Below are 16,608 nucleotides of genomic sequence, written 5' to 3'. Positions count from 1 at the left end.
CTAAAGTTTACAACACGCACATTTGATATATGTGTATTTGAACTTGAAACACTCGAAGTACATGCAAGTTGACATATGTCGATTCATATCCAATTGTGCTCTGTATAGAAAAACCCTCGTACGAGGTGAACCTGAGCAAATATCAGACAAGAGAATTTATTATTTAATCCAATAGATTATAATAAGATACGATATTTTTATGGGCCTGACAGTACTTTCGAAGATAAAACAATCTCAACCATAGATCCACCCATCATCAAATATGTGTTTTGCATAATTCACTCATTGATTTGGATATCGTATGGTCGGAAATAACCGACAATACTTGTCGACCATCAGACTAGCAACTTCCTATTTTTATTTAATAAATACTATAAAGGGCACAAGCCGTCAAAACAATTAAAAGTTGCATGTTACTATGCTTTTCACTTTTTCTTGGTTCTCTAGCTTGCCGTGGTTGTTAGAATAATTTGGCGTAGCCTTCTCCGAAACGGTGCTGAAAGTGACATGAGTATAGAGAATTAATTATCTGAAATATCGTAAAATGGCCTACAAACTCTAAGAACCAACCAAGCTTTTAAGTTATATCTTTGATTTATATAGGAAACTCTCACCATGATCAGTTTACACGCAATTAATAGGATTCGAACAGTTAGATTTTCTACTCCTGATTTGAAATTTCGTATGTGTCCCAACCAACTATGCCGAATTATGGAGTTGGTTCACTCCGTGATCACTTACCAATCATAAATACTCGAGAATTATTCAAGGGTCAATACAATATTCATCTGGTCAAACAGTTGTGACATTGTTAAGCTCATTCAATTATGTGATGAAGTATTCATATTGCTTCTCTTTTGTTCTTTCTCTACTTTGGTTTTCTCAAGAATGGGAGAGAAGACTTGTTATTGTACGATTTATCATTATGGTCGGTGTGAAGCTCTCAATACAACCTTATAAAGGTCTGGGCCAATTCACGTTCACTAGATGGAGATTTCAAAAGGAGTACCCAGGAACTGATGTGTCTGCTAAATCACCATTAAATCACTCGTAAGGACGAATTTCATTGGTTGTCTGGTTGAAAAAAAAGGTTGTTAAAGAGGTTACTTATTTGGAGATAGATCATGCTCTGTAAACGGACATATGTGTTTGATAGACTAATTATCAGATGCCGTACTAATTATCGGATGTTCATGTTCCGGAGGGGTTTCTTTGAATATAATGCCAAGAAGAATCAAAGATCATACATAGACCATGTGATGAAAATAATTTGAGATATCACCTGATCGCTTTGACAAAAAGGAATGATCCCAAGTAAAAGACACTTTGCACTGACGTCTACATTACCGATAGGTCGACAAAGTTATCATTTACGAAATAGATGTTACAGGACATCAAATAATGTGGACATAGCAGTTAGTTTGTTGGAACGCACTGTATGACCTTACCACATCTTCTTTGCAAACAATTCTACTAAAAAATAATTTCCCCTTTCTGTTCTCTTGCTTATTACGTTTCTCAAAATTATTTGGCGTTTTGTCTTCTCTGAAAGGATGCTTCCTTAAGGCATTGACCAAGCATGTAGAGGTTGCTAATGAAAGTTAAAAGTCAAAATAGAAAAGGGAACAAGAACTTTCCTAAGGTGATCAGTTCAACATGATTTCAGATGATCTCTCAATTGTTAAATCGAGATATGTATCGCAAATTAAAATCTCAAATGTATGAATGTAAACTGAGAATTGGGAATCGAATGGCAAGATTTGAAAAATATCTAAAATTAGTATTTTGTGTCATAGACACTAAAATTTCTTATCATTAAGAAATATAATCTTGGTAAAAAGAAATATTAATTTCAGGTGCACGTGATGATTCTTATGTATAAGAAGATATTATTTCACATTGTTTCATTGAAAGAAAGATTATATTCAATTATAAATTGCAAAATCTATATAGGTCATCTCATTGCATTATAAAGTGCAAACTTTATTTCTAAAATTCTGTAAAAATCAAAACTCAACATATATCCGTAAATATGACGGAGTTACCTTTTTTGATAGGTAAATATAAAGATAACTGAATCGCTTCAATCAATAAACACATATCGAATTATAGATTGGTTACTATATTGATGGATTTGCTCTAGGTAGGTAATAAGCGATTCACCTAATAGATACGTATCACTAGCGATATGAATCAAATCAATTAGTACGACTTTAATACCAGCGGATGATCCTTCACCGTAATGATGGAGATGGCTTGTGTAGACAAAGAGTTACACGGATTGTCCCAAAAAAAAAAAAAAAGGAAAGAGAGAGAGCCTTCGAGCTAGAGTTACACGAAATTGCATCCGTCAAGCATTGTACACATTCCTAAAGATCATTGCACCGAATTCTTAAGTAGAAACCGCCCTTTGAGCTAGAGTTTCTTTTCCCCCTTACCATGTAACCTAGGGGTTACAGTTGTTAGTTAATTACCATTCCAAAGAGCTCGTTTGTTTTTGCAGTAATCATAAGTACAAATGATTTTTTTTCTGTTCCATAAAAAATTTGAAATATCACCCAATTTTTGAAAAAGTAATAATGACAACATCATATGGGATTTTATGTGTCAACATTTATCTGCCATCGAAATTTCAAATGTTTGGAGTTGACAAAAGTTAAAATGTGGATGCTACAAGATTTAAATGAACTAAAAGTCGAAATAAAAGTCGATCTATGTAAGTATGTCGGATATACGATTACAGTATCAACAATCATGATATACCGTATTACATAATTTTTGGGTCGTTTCTATCTAATAATTCTGGAAGTTGAATTTGGACCAATGAAAATGATTGTGGGCCACTCATTGAGTTTAATATGACCCGTCAAGATTCGATTGAGTCCATTGCATCAGATATACTACATAATTTCTCCTATTTCAGTGAACCAATAGCACAAGCCCCCAATAGTCACTACACTTTCCTAGGAAATTGGATAGATTGTTAAGTTTTTCCAATTAATATCAGACATTATACTGCCATTCTTGAGTTAATTGAGTGGTCTTAATCAAATTGGTTGAAAAATCCTGGACGGCATTGTACATGGAACATAAAACGGGAGACCTAATTACAATCGTCACACCCGATCCTCAGTACGCAATATACCTACCTACACGCCTCAGGTCATAAGAGATAACATCCTAGGCACGTTATCAACCCATATATTTTTATCTTCTTATTGAGCAAATGCGGAAACGATTTATTCCTAGACAACACATCAAAACAGGGATAGTTAAACACACGATCTCATCGAACAATTCTCGACAACTCAGCAAATATCACATTTTATTTAATTATCTATGTTAACCCAAGGAAGTAAAATATCTACAAGCCCATTCTTCGGGCCACATTCTACAACCCTCAAAGATGACAGGTCAAAATTAACATGACTCCCAAACTACTCCAATAAGGTCCACATCCATTTCCAGCTCTCCATGGTTAAGGGCCCGAAAATGGTTAGCAATAACGAGGTGAGATATAAATCGCCATGAGTCAACGCCTAACCCCGGCTAGGGCGTTGATTCCTTCAGAGCATTCTACCAACCAATCACAAAATCATAGTATATACGTCAATCACATGCAAGCTTACCCGCCTTCAGCCATACATAATGTAATGTTCGACCTTTCAGCCATACATAATGTAATGTTCGACCTGACCCAACGATCACATCGTACAATCAACTGGCACATCATCATATCAACTTGCATGCATAGGATACCACACAAAATCCATTTTATTAACAGATGACTCACACGAATGGCGTGGTCGACGCATACAACCGGTGTGGCTCCAATACTACGACCGGTATCTACTGGTAGGACCAGGCAATGTCCTTTACTTCCGATGACGGTAAATGAAAATCATATATCCGGTATGACCGACATGGCATGGCGGACAGGCATTCCTAGAAGGAGCGTCACTCCATTACAAGCTGTGGCCGGCATCCGATAATCCGTGTGATTTGCATGACTAGCACGGTCATGGATTGACGTGCATCTGACAAGTCGTGTGGTTCCACACGACCGGCATGGTACGAACTTGTCGGGATCCTGTACAACTAGCATGATTTAACCTCATCATATGATCACATGAGCACATCCAACAATCAGTCAATTCTTATCTTTGTAATTAGTCGAATGCTCATACAATCATGCTCAAAGACTCGGCCTAAGGCCGGTTTCATGCTAAAACATGCGGTTTGATTCCACACATGGTCATATGAATGCACAGTTTATCCACAAGACTTTGCATCTCATACAAGGCGACTTACAAGCACAAATTCACCCGAGAATACTCAACAGCCAACCAATGCATCAAATTAAGCAATCGATCATAGCAATTAATTAAACCCATTCAATTAATCCGATTGTAATTATTAAATCAAATTTCATAAAATCGAGCCAATATAAATTCGATCCAATGGACAATCAATTGTCTACTCAGCTCTGCCCTATCGTTCACTCGCGATTAAACAACCGCAATCAATCGAGCAATTTAGTATAATCACGAACTAACCACGGTCCACATAACTACCCAATCTGGCTTATTTAATTGTGGCCATTTAACCTAAATCGAGTTTCTAACTAAACCAACCACAATTAATCTATTCAAACACCCTATAATACTATTTATACTAATTAACTATTTCTGAATGAAATTAGCATCCTAGCCGAGAGCTAGGGGCTAACTCACTACTTAAAGACATTCGGTGACGGTTCAGGGGCGTCGGTGACGACCACAAAAATACACGTCAATGGCACGAGTTCAAATTATGGGTTTACGTCACAATGGCTTCAGGTCGGATCTTGGGTTGAGCTTGGGTCCAAGGGCTTTTGACGGTCGATGGGGTTATGGGACCACGGACAAGGCTCACGGCGACGACGAACGTGAGCGGCTTGGCAATGACGGCAAGGCCGCGATTCGCGGGTGGTACATGGCGGCACTCTCGAGTTCATAGGCCACGAAGGCAGAGGAGGCTACGAAACGACGCAGTTTCAGATCTCATGAGCTCGGCATCGGGTTGAGTCGGGACGATGGTTCAAGGGCCGGGGTTTCCGAGTGGTCTCCGCCGAGGACTTGGGGCTTGGAGGCTACGGGTTCTTAGTTCGGAGGGCCGGGGACCGGCTCGAAGTGGCGATGACAGGCACGGGTCGAGCTGGTAGTGGCTGGTGGTGCAGGGGCTGCGAAATGACGATGGAAGGGTTGAGTTTGGTTGGTGAGGGTACGGCTCATGACGGCTCGGCCTCGGTGTTGACGAGGGGTGGTGGGCGGCCGGAGGTGGTCGGGGCGTCGGGGTTGATGGCTAGCCGAGAGGGTAAGGAGTAGGAGTCGGGTGGCCACGGGGCTAAGTGTAGCAAAATTCAATATAGCTCTAGTATAATCATTATGAACAATATACAAACCGATAATCACAATAAACTTGAAATTATAACAAGACAATACAATGATAATACAATAACATAATTGAACGGAAATGGAATTGCAATAATAGTACGTAAAAGAAATGGAATCGATACAAATAATACCGAGGCCAATGTTTGACACGCTTTCCTTAAAACAGATTTGTCCCCTCTAGTATGTGCTGGAGGTTTCGTGAATGTCTATCTCCCAAGATACAACGGTTGGTAGCGAAGAAGCAAGCATAGCACTTCAAAGCCTTCGGTGAGCTTGAACAAATTGGAACCGAACACTATTGAGAAAACAATGCTAATGCTGAGAATAAAAAAAGAGGAAGAAGATTTTCTAGTCCGTCCAAATTAGAATGGGAAGCCATCTACTTCTAGGATAAGTGGGAGGCATTTCGGAAAAGAATAATAACAGCTTATTAAATCTGCCGTTATAATATTGATTTCGTAACGGCAATGCCATTAATCAGCCGTTATAGTAATGATTTCGTAACAGCAACACTATTAATCTGCCGTTATAATCTTGATTTCGTAACAGCAATGCCATTAATCTGCCATTATAATATTGATTTCAGCAACCGTTACAAAAAAAAAAAAAAAGAACTTTTGATTTGGAAAAATAAACCAGAAGGCAAAATTGGGCTTTTCACGAGGCCCACCTCTCGATCCCGCATTCGTGTACGCAGGTCGTGTGCTCGCGCCCAAGTTTCAACTCGTCGGGACTCCGTCGGGGCTTAGGATTTGCACCCCCTCTCACACCTGCGCGCAAAGCATAATGCTTGTGTTGTAATAGTTACCACTCCAAAGGAGGGTAACCATCTACAAAGCACTCTAAAGCCTTCTTTCTTTTCAATGTGGGATTAGTGTCTTCCACTTTTCCACTTCCAACTAAAGGGTGTTCTTTGAGCATCAATTTCTCATTCATTCACTCTTCAATTTATCCCATATTTCCAACAATTCCCCACATGAATGAAAATTGTTTTAGTTTTGACTCTGTGATAGTGTTCAACAATTGAAACCGCATAGGATAGTTAGGTGTTACCCTTTGAACCTTCCCTTGTGAAAGTATATTTACTTTACTAGTTGTCCAAGAGACATGATGTCCTTGAACTGTCTTGCTTTCTTATGTAAATGAACCATACACTTCACACAGGAATCATCTAAACGCTTGTTCGGTTCTCATGATTATGTTTGTTTTGGCCATGAACATCAACCTGGTTCTACAGGAGTTTCTAAAAAATTTAGCCCTAAATAATTCTCCTTTGAAACGGCTCCACTTCTCTCTCACATAGGTGATTACTTAATTTTGAGTAGTTTGCTTTCTCCACTTAAGAATCATTAAAGTAAAATTGCTATACTTTTTCCTTACAATATCAGTGATATTTTATAGGAATGGTTTAGGAATAAACCCCCACAAGAACATCATTAAGTTTATATAATTAGGTTGTCCCTTTGAACCTAGATCTTAGAATCTCCAATTAACTAGGTTGGGTTTCCTTTATATCAACTTATGCTTTCATGGGCTTCGGTCCCATTCCTCTTGTCATTTTTTGAACTAACTCTCTGTTTAACCCTTTGGTTTGTGGATCCGCAATATTATCCGTTGAATTTACGTAGTCAATAGAGATAATTCCAGTTGAGAGTAGTTGTTTAATGGTATTTGTCGCGACCCCGATCTCGTCGGCGGGAGATCGTGGGCTAATGGGTCGCCCTTCCGGCCCGGTTGCATGTGGACCTTCGGACGCGGGCCTCTCCCAAGGCCCATTACCCAAATCGCAACATAGAATAACGTAGTCGACCTTCGGTGCGGTCTAGTCGCATGTGCTACGTGTGCATACCTCGGAATTCGCCACCAATCGCTTCGTGGAAGGTACGATTGGAAACCCTATCGAATAGTCGGGAGCTTCTACTTGATTCTGCGAAAACGAGAGAAATGGGATATGGGACTTAGTTACGCCAACTATCCGAGTTGACGCCCTTTCGGTACCTAAGTTGATTGAATTTTCTAACCTCGGATTTCATGCGGACGAGTGGAGTACATATCCTAATCTAGGAGTTCATGCGGATGGGAGTGACTATTCTAACAATCACAATCAATTAGGGTAAATGCGCAAATCAAAAAAATCATAACATGCAGATAAATCATAGTAAATCGGCATGGAATTCCTAATATAGTCCTATTAGCTTAGAGAAAGGGTATTCAAAGTATAGGAGAAGATCATGAGTGATTTGGAAGTGATTTGCCCATGAGGGGCAAAATCGTAATTTTGAGAAATTTTGGGGATGATTTGCCAAAAAGAGAAATCGTCATTTTAGAAAAAATCTGGAGTGAGAAATGTCAAAAATAGGATTGGCCATTTAAACAGACCCATTTCCTAATTTTCGACATTTTTTAAAGATTCACAAGAATTTTTTGGAGACAAATTACCCCTAAAGGGTAAAATTATCAATTTTGGAAAGATCAGGGAATGAAATCTCAAAAATAGGATTAGCCAATTAATTGTGACCATTCCTTAATTTTTGAGAATTTTTGGAATTTTTGGGAATTTTCTACAATTTTTCCTAATTTTTTTCGATTTTTTTATGATTTTTATATTTTTTATATTTTATATTTTTTATTTTTTATTATTTATCGGACCGGGTCAACCCGGTCCGAACACACGCCTAGACCGGGACCCCTCCAAAAACGGCGTCGTCCCCGAGTATTTGTGTTCGAATTTTGAAAATTCCCGCCTAAAGTCTATCGACGCTCAGGATATCGCCACGTGGCGCAATTCTGACGGTTTGATTCCTTGACCTGAATCGACAGTCAAGATTAAAGGGAGACTTAATCTCCACCGTACGTTCTAAATACTGAGATCAACGGTTCAAATCGAATGACGTGATTAAATCTCAACCGTTCAATCTAACTATTTTTTATTTTCTGAAAATGATTTTTATGTATTATTTGAATTTTCGAAAATTCGATCCAACGATCGGAATGGTGATACGCGGCCAAACCCGGGCCGCGCGATCACGAAAATCAGATTTTTATTTTTCTGAAAAATGAATAAATTTGAAAAAATCATTTTATTTTCCAAAAAAACGAGATCTCGACACGTGGCGTCCCTTTGAGCCGTCGGATCGAACTTTTCTGCAGTAACAAAATTGCCGACGTGGCTACCACGTCGGCGACACATGGACATTGACCGGTCAAAATGCTCGCCCGAGAAGATGATCGGCGCCCGTGAACCTCACCGACGCCTCGTCGGAAATCACATTCCGGCGTCAAAATCAACCCGAAACTTCGCAAAACCTAAACCATTCGATCTTCTACACAATCTAAGCTAATATATCTCAATTTTGTCCCCTAAAATCCAGTTCACAGAACGTCCTCAACCATTATATTCCGGCCAAATGTACAGATTCCGCCGAGCCCGAGAAATGACACCAAAACACCTCCAAAACTCAACGATTTTTATACGAATCTACTCCCCGACTAATCTACATCAATATACGCCAGATTTGAGACCGAAAATTACCTGAAATCAATCTAAACGAAGTCAAACAGATGCATTTCCCGGCGACCATCACGAATGCCCGTAGTCGGTACAAATCAATACTCCGATTTACACTAGTAGCATCCATAAAAGTTGAGCAAACTTACCAATGGCCTAAAGAGTTTTAGCCTTACTCGGTGAGCTCATACGTTGGCCGAGTGTCCGGGACTCAAGGGAGTTGACGATAGGAGGGTTTATGCAAAAACAACCACAACAAGGCAGAAAGAAATATTCAGTGATGCACTCGGAGGGATCTAGACTTAAAATCGTCAAGAAAAATCGATCGATGCATCATAATATAGGCAACTAAGCTTGAGGGAAACCGGATCTGTACATACCTCTCTCGCCGATCTCAAGAAGATCGAGTTGATCAGCCTGCTTCGATTGACTCCGTTAGAACTAGTCGGAGTAACGAAAGTGATTGATGGTGTCCGAGTCGCCGGAAAATCAAGCTCGTATCGCTCGGTTCCTTGCCCCTTCAATGGCGAACTTCGCTTTTTTCCCGAGTGCCTCCCTTCTCTCCTCCCTTTTTCTTTCGTTCTTCCCCCTTTGTGAGCACTTTTCTTTTTTTGTTAACTTCCCTCTAACCGTTGGCCCCTCCAGAAGCTTCTCGAAGCTTCTTCGTGGAATAACGGACTCTCTCCCTCTATCTTGCGCCCGTGACACTTTGGAGAAGATGATGAATAGTGCCGGATCGGATCCGCCCGACCCGGTAAACCCGGTTCGTGCAAAGAAGGGCCAAATTGAGGTAGTAATTAGCATTTTTTCACAAAATTAATGCCAAAAATCACTTTCCCAACATGGATTACCTCTGAAAATGTGATTTTCGTGAAAAATACCCTAGGAATTGAGTGAAAACCCCAAATATTGAGTTGGATCCGAAAATGATTTTTACAAAATTGGAGTCCTTAATGAAGAAATTATCATCAATTGAGCCTATCATTAGATTTAAAAGGTCAAAAACTACAGGATAGGGGTCTAGGGGTTCCTTGGGTGTCTCTTAAGAAAATTTAATTTCGAATTTGGCCTTCTAGGGACTAAAATGAAAGAATTTTCTGTGCAATTAAGTCCCTAGTGTCGAAATTGAACAAATTGACGTGCAATTGGATCAAAATGTGCAATGGAATATTAGAGAATCATGTCACAGCCCTCAATAGTGAAGAAAGAAAATGAAATGACCCCAAATGGTATTTTTATATCTAATTTGCGGGGTGCATTTGTGAAGGAACACACAAATCCGAATTGAAATCTTCAAATTTTAAGAGGTCAAAGTGAAAAGAAAATAAAAATACTGACTATTTTTCTGTATTTTTGTGACCTCGATTGGTATTTTTCTTGATTTTTTTTTGGGAATTTTCCTATTTTCTGAAAATATCAAAAAAATGTGAAAAATATGAAAAATTATTTTTTGATCAAAAATGGTTCCTTGAGCTTGGCCAAGGCCTCCAAAGTTGATTTTGCAATTTTCCAATTTTTTGTGAATTTTTTTTTATGAATTTTCAAAAATAAATTGGAAACAGGTCGATTAAAAATCGTGTGTCAACAAGATTGTATCTATGACGTATATGTCTAGACTTACCATTATACATGTTACTCTGTACTCTTCCAATCGCAAATTGACTATCACAATGTATACAGATTGGTGGCACAAGTTTTTACTATTTTAGACTATCCTCTAAGAAATGGCATAGCCATTTAGCCTCTTCACCATATTTATCCAAAGCTATAAATTCAAATTCCATTGTGGATCTAACTATAACGTTTGTTTACAGGATTTCTAAGATACAAATTGCACTGCTTGTGTGAATACATATCCACTAGTAGATTTTGAGTCTTTTATATCAGATATCCAATTCACATCACTATATCCTTCTAGAACAAGAGGGTATCTAGTATAATGCGTGCCATAATTCTGAGTTTACCATAAGTACCTAAGTACTCTCACCGTTGCTTTTCAATGGTCAAGCACTGGATTGCTTGTATATCTACTCAATCTACTAACCGTATAGGCAATATATGGTCTAGTACAACTCATTAAGTACATTAGACTTTCAATAACTCTAGAGTACTCCACTTGAGAAATACTCTCTCTTCTATTCTTGGACAAATGAAGACTATTGTCTAATAGTGTTCTAGCAATACTAGAGCCATTGATGTTGAATTTTTCAAGAATCTTGTCCACATAGCGTGACCGGTTTAAAATAAGACCTTCTGATGTTCTTGCGATTTTAATTCCTAAAATGACATCAGCAAATCCCATATCTTTCATGTCAAATCTTGAATTCAACATATTCTTGGTAGATTTGATCATTTTGTTATTACTACCAACAATGAGTATGTCATCTACGTAAAGACACAAAATGACATAGCCATTTTCTGTCTCTTTAACGTAGACACATTTATCACATTCATTGATCTTAAAACCATTGGTAATCATTGCATAATCAAAATTTTTGTGCCATTGCTTTGAGGTTTGTTTTAGGCCATACAATGATTTCACCAATTTACAGACTTTCCTTTATTGTCCTGGAACTATAAAATCCTCATGTTGTTCCATGTAGATTTCTTCTTCCAAATCACCATTTAGGAAAACTGTTTTTACATCCATTTGATGTACTTCTAGATTTCGCAATGCTGCAATTGAAAGTATCATCCTAATTAAGTTTATCCTCGTCATAGGAGACTAAATATCAAAGTAATCGTAATCTAAGCCTTTTCATTGTCTGTATCCTTTGAGTACAAGTCCGGCTTTATATTTATTAATGAAGCTATCTGCTTTCATTTTTCTTTTAAAGATCTATTTGGACCCTAAAGGTTTACAACCAAGAGGAAGATCTACTAGCTCCCAAGTATGATTCTACAAAATAGAATCAACTTCACTTTTTATTGCTTCTTTCTATAGAGGTCCCTCGGAAGAATTCACAGCTTCAGCATAATTTAATGGTTCCTTTTCTAACAAATAAGTTAGAAAATCATTTCCAAATGCTTTTTCCACTCTTGCTCTTTTGCTACGTCTGGGTTCTAGTTCATGATCCGAATCATGAATTTCATGATTCAAATCATGACTTTTTCCATTCATAGTTTCATTCATTCGTTTAGACAAACTTGATCCATCATTGGATTTGCAAGGAAATAAATCTTCAAAGAATGATGCATTCCTAGATTCAATGATCATATTCTTGTGTATGTTTGGAATTTTTTATTCATGCACAAGAAATCGATATGCATTATCGTTATGTGCATAGCCTATAAAGATACTGTTCACCGTTTTAGGACCTATCTTTATTTTCTTTGGTGTTGGAATAGCCAGTTTTGCAAGACACCCCCACACTCATAAGTATTTATAGGATGGTCTCCTACCTTTCCATAACTCATAAGGGGTTTTATCTTCTTTCTTTCGAGGTACCTTATTTAAAAGGTAATTGCTTGACAAAATAGCTTCACCCCACATATTTTCAGGTAAACTCGAACTTAGTAACATCGCGTTCAACATTTCTTTTAATGTGCGATTTTTACGTTCAGCAACACCATTTGATTGAGGTGAGTAAAGCGCAGTTACTTCATGTATAATTCCGTGTTGTGCACAGAATTCACCATTTGGTACTTCGTATTCACCACCTCTATCACTTCTCAGCCTTTTAATTTTCTTATTAAGTTGATTTTCAACTTCATTCTTGTAGAGAACAAATTTCTCTAAGGTTTCATATTTGCTTTTAAGCAAATACACATAGCAGTATTTAGTACTATCATCGATAAAAGTAATAAAATATTTATTACCACCTCTTGTTTGTACGAATTTCAAATCGCAAACATCGCTATGAATTAATTCAAGGGGTTCGGTGTTTCTTTCAATTGTTTGAAATGATGATCTCATTAATTTTGCCTCAACACAAATTTCACATTTATGTTTTGAATCAATTTGGAATGAGGATATATGTTCCAAGTTAATTAATCTACGCAATGTATCATATTTAACGTGTTCTAGACTACCATGCCATAAATTAGAGGACTCAAGCAAATAAATAGAAAACTTATTATCTTTATTGATAATTGTCATTACATTGAGCTTAAAAAGCCCATCAGATACATATCACTTCCCTACATACATTCCAGATTTAGACAAAATAACTTTGTCCGACTTGAGCACCATACGAAATCCATGCTCGTTCAACAAAGACCCGAAGACCAAGTTCTTTCAGATTTCTGGCACATATAGGACATTGTTCGTAGTCGCCTCTTTTCCAGATGTCATCTTCAGTAGCACCTTCCCTTGGCCTTCAACAGCAAAAGAGGTAGCGTTTTCCATGAAAACTTTCTCCCCATTAATTGGTTCGAGAGTTGTGAACGTGTCCTTATTAGAGCATATGTGCCAAGTGGCGCTTGTGTCAATCCACCATTCCTTCGGATTAGACCCAACGAAGTTCACTTCAAAACGATTGCGAGATAGGTTTATGTCCGACACGTCTTGAACGATATCATTCACCATATTGTCTCATAATTCTTCTTCTTTGGAAATCAGAATCCACGCGATCTATGACCCATCTTGCCACGGTTGAAGCATTTTCCTTGAAACTTGTTCTTGGAAACTCCTCCTTTTGGTCCCAACTTTGGCTTGGCAATCTTCTTGTTCTTGTGGCCTTGCCTATGTTCCACAACATTTGCCTTAGCTATAGTAGGATTGAACCCTTTGCATTCAAAACCTCTATTGTCCGCTTGGATTCAAAGTCTAACAATCAGCTCCTCTAGGTTCATTTTCTTTCGCTTGTGCTTGAGGTAGTTCTTGAAACCATTCCATCCGTGAGGTAGCTTCTCAATAATAGAAGCTACTTGGAAGGTTTAACTCAAGATCATTCCTTCTACCTGAATCTCATGTAAGATCACTTGAATTTCTTGCACTTGACTCGATCACGCCTTAGAATCCACCATCTTATAATCAAGGAATCGACCGACAACAATTTTTTTTGCTCCGGCATCCTCTGTTTTATATTTCCTGTCTAAGGATTACCATAACTCCTTTGCTGTTTTTATTGCACAATAGACATTGTACAATGAGTCATGTATACCATTGATGACATAGTTCCTACATAGGAAGTCAGAGTGCTTCCAGCCCTCAACAATGTTAAAGGCTTGCTTATCCGTTTGTCCCTCAGATAGCTAAGGAGTTTCCTTAGTCAAGAATCTTGCAAGATTCAAGGTTGTTAAGTAAAATAGCATCTTTTGCTGCCACCTTTTAAAGTTCGATTCGTTGAACTTTTCAAGTTTCTCACCATGGTGGACAAAAACCACAGCAAGGGCGGAGGATGATCCAGGCGGTTGGACAACTAAGGCGGAGATAGGGCCTTGGTTGATATTGTCAACAGGCACATCAACAAATTCATTTCCAAGAGCCATTTGAATTTTAAGTAACGAATCTATTTTAAGATTGTAGCAAAATTCAATATGGCTCTAGTATAATCGTTATGAACAATATACAAACCGATAATCACAATAAACTTGAAATTATAACAATACAATACAATGACAATACAATAACATAATTGAATGGAAATAAAATTGCAATAACAATACCGAAAAGAAATGGAATCGATACAAATAATACCAAGGCCTGTGTTTGATACGGTTTCCTTAAAACAAATTCGTCCCCTCTAGTATGTGCTGAAGGTTTTGTGAACGTCTGTCTCTCAAGATACAACGATTGGTAGCGAAGAAGCAAGCATAACACTTCAAAGCCTTCGAGGAACTTGAACAAATTGGAACCGAACACTATCGAGAAAACAATGCAAATGCTAAGAATCGAAAAAGAGGGAGAATATTTTATGGTCCGTCCAAATTAGAATGGGAAGCCATCTACTTCTAGGGTAAGTGGGGGGTGTTTAGGAAAAGAATAATAACGGTTGATTAAATCTGCCGTTATAATATTGATTTCGTAATGGCAATGCCATTAATCTGCCGTTATAGTATTGATTTCGTAACAACAACACTATTAATCTGCTGTTATAATCTTGATTTCGTAACAATAATGCCATTAATCTGCTATTATAATATTGATTTCGACAATTGTTACAAAAAAAAACTTTTGATTTGGAAAAATAAACCGAAAAGCAAAATTGGGCTTTTCGCAAGGCCCACCTATTAGTCTTGCATTCGTGTACGCAAGTCGTGCGCTCGCACCCAAGTTTCAACTCGTAGGGCCTCCGTCGGGGCTTAGGATTTGCACCCCCCCCTTCCGCTTGTGCATGGGACATAATGCTTGTGTTGTGATAGTTACCACTCCAAATGAGGGTAACTATCTATAAAGTATTCTAAGGCCTTCTTTCTTTTCAATATGGGATTAGTGCCTTCCACTTTCCCACTTCCAACTCAAGGGTGTTCTTTAAGCATCAATTTCTCATTCATTCACCCTTCAATTTATCCCATATTTCTAACAATTCTCCACATGAATGAAAATTGTTTTAATTGACTCGTTATGGTGTTCAACAATTGAAACCTCAATATCCCAGGTAGGTGTTAGCTCTTAGAACCTTCCGATAGTGTAAGGGCTCGCTCACAAAGTACCTACCCGACGCAGAGCTCGTGGAGGTAGCTTATGTAAATGAGCCATACAGGAGGTAGAGAATCGATCGAAGCTTGGGGCTCTCGTGATTGTGGTCGTTTTGGCCATTAACATCGAAGTTTCGGGGAAGTCTTGGCCTAAAGAATTTAGCCCTAAAGAAGGTGGAGGTGGAGACGGCGCCACGTGGTTGGGCGATGGAGGAGTTACTTAGATTTTGAGTAATTTGCTTTCGCCACTTAAGAATCATTAAAGGGAAGGATTGAGAAAGGGGGTGTCAATATCACTCGAGAGTTTATGGAATGGTTTAGAGAGAGAGAGCGAGAGAGAGAGAGATTAAGGTGATAGTGGTGGGTGGGTCCCTTTGACTAGGTGATAGGAAAAAGGGGGTGGACCCCACGTGAGGTAAAGTCACAATTTTTAAATTTTATCTTGTAGTGAAAATATCCGAGGGCAATTTGGTAATTTGGCTAATTAGGACCAAATTAAATTAACAGAACTAAGGGAATCCTAGTATTTTCACAACGAAGGCACGAGTCAAAGAGATAATCTTGGATGTGAGAGGTCTCAATGCTACTGTATCGATGATGTAAATGTTTAGAACTTGATCTATCCCGACCGATGTCGCTAGGATACCCAAAATACCGTCTCTTAAATCCTCTAAAATCGCATCTTATTCACATGATCCAAATTCTAGATTGAAATCCATCAAATATATTTTTTTTATAGATCTCGAAATTTCACAACGTCACAACACCAACATAAAATTCAAGGACGATTATCTTACATGAGACAAAAGTTATGCATTTCCACTACAAGTTTCCCCTTGAAAGGTCATGTCACTATTGGATTACATTTGTCACTCAACCGCATCTAGTGTTTCGATAAAGATCTACTTAATTTTATTTTTTCATTTTTTGGAGAGAAGATCTAGTTAATTTGAAATGTCGCTTTTGTGTACTGAAATATTGCCTAGGGAAAAAAATAGACGTTGTTTCCCACGGAAAATAAAGAAAAAGGAAAAACAAATATGTCAGGAAAGAAATAAATTAGAATATTTTGCCTATTTAAGA

Source organism: Rhodamnia argentea, chromosome 3 (assembly GCF_020921035.1).
Source record: "Rhodamnia argentea isolate NSW1041297 chromosome 3, ASM2092103v1, whole genome shotgun sequence".
Classification (NCBI taxonomy): Eukaryota; Viridiplantae; Streptophyta; class Magnoliopsida; order Myrtales; family Myrtaceae; genus Rhodamnia; species Rhodamnia argentea.
Note: the sequence above shows the minus strand (reverse complement) of the source record.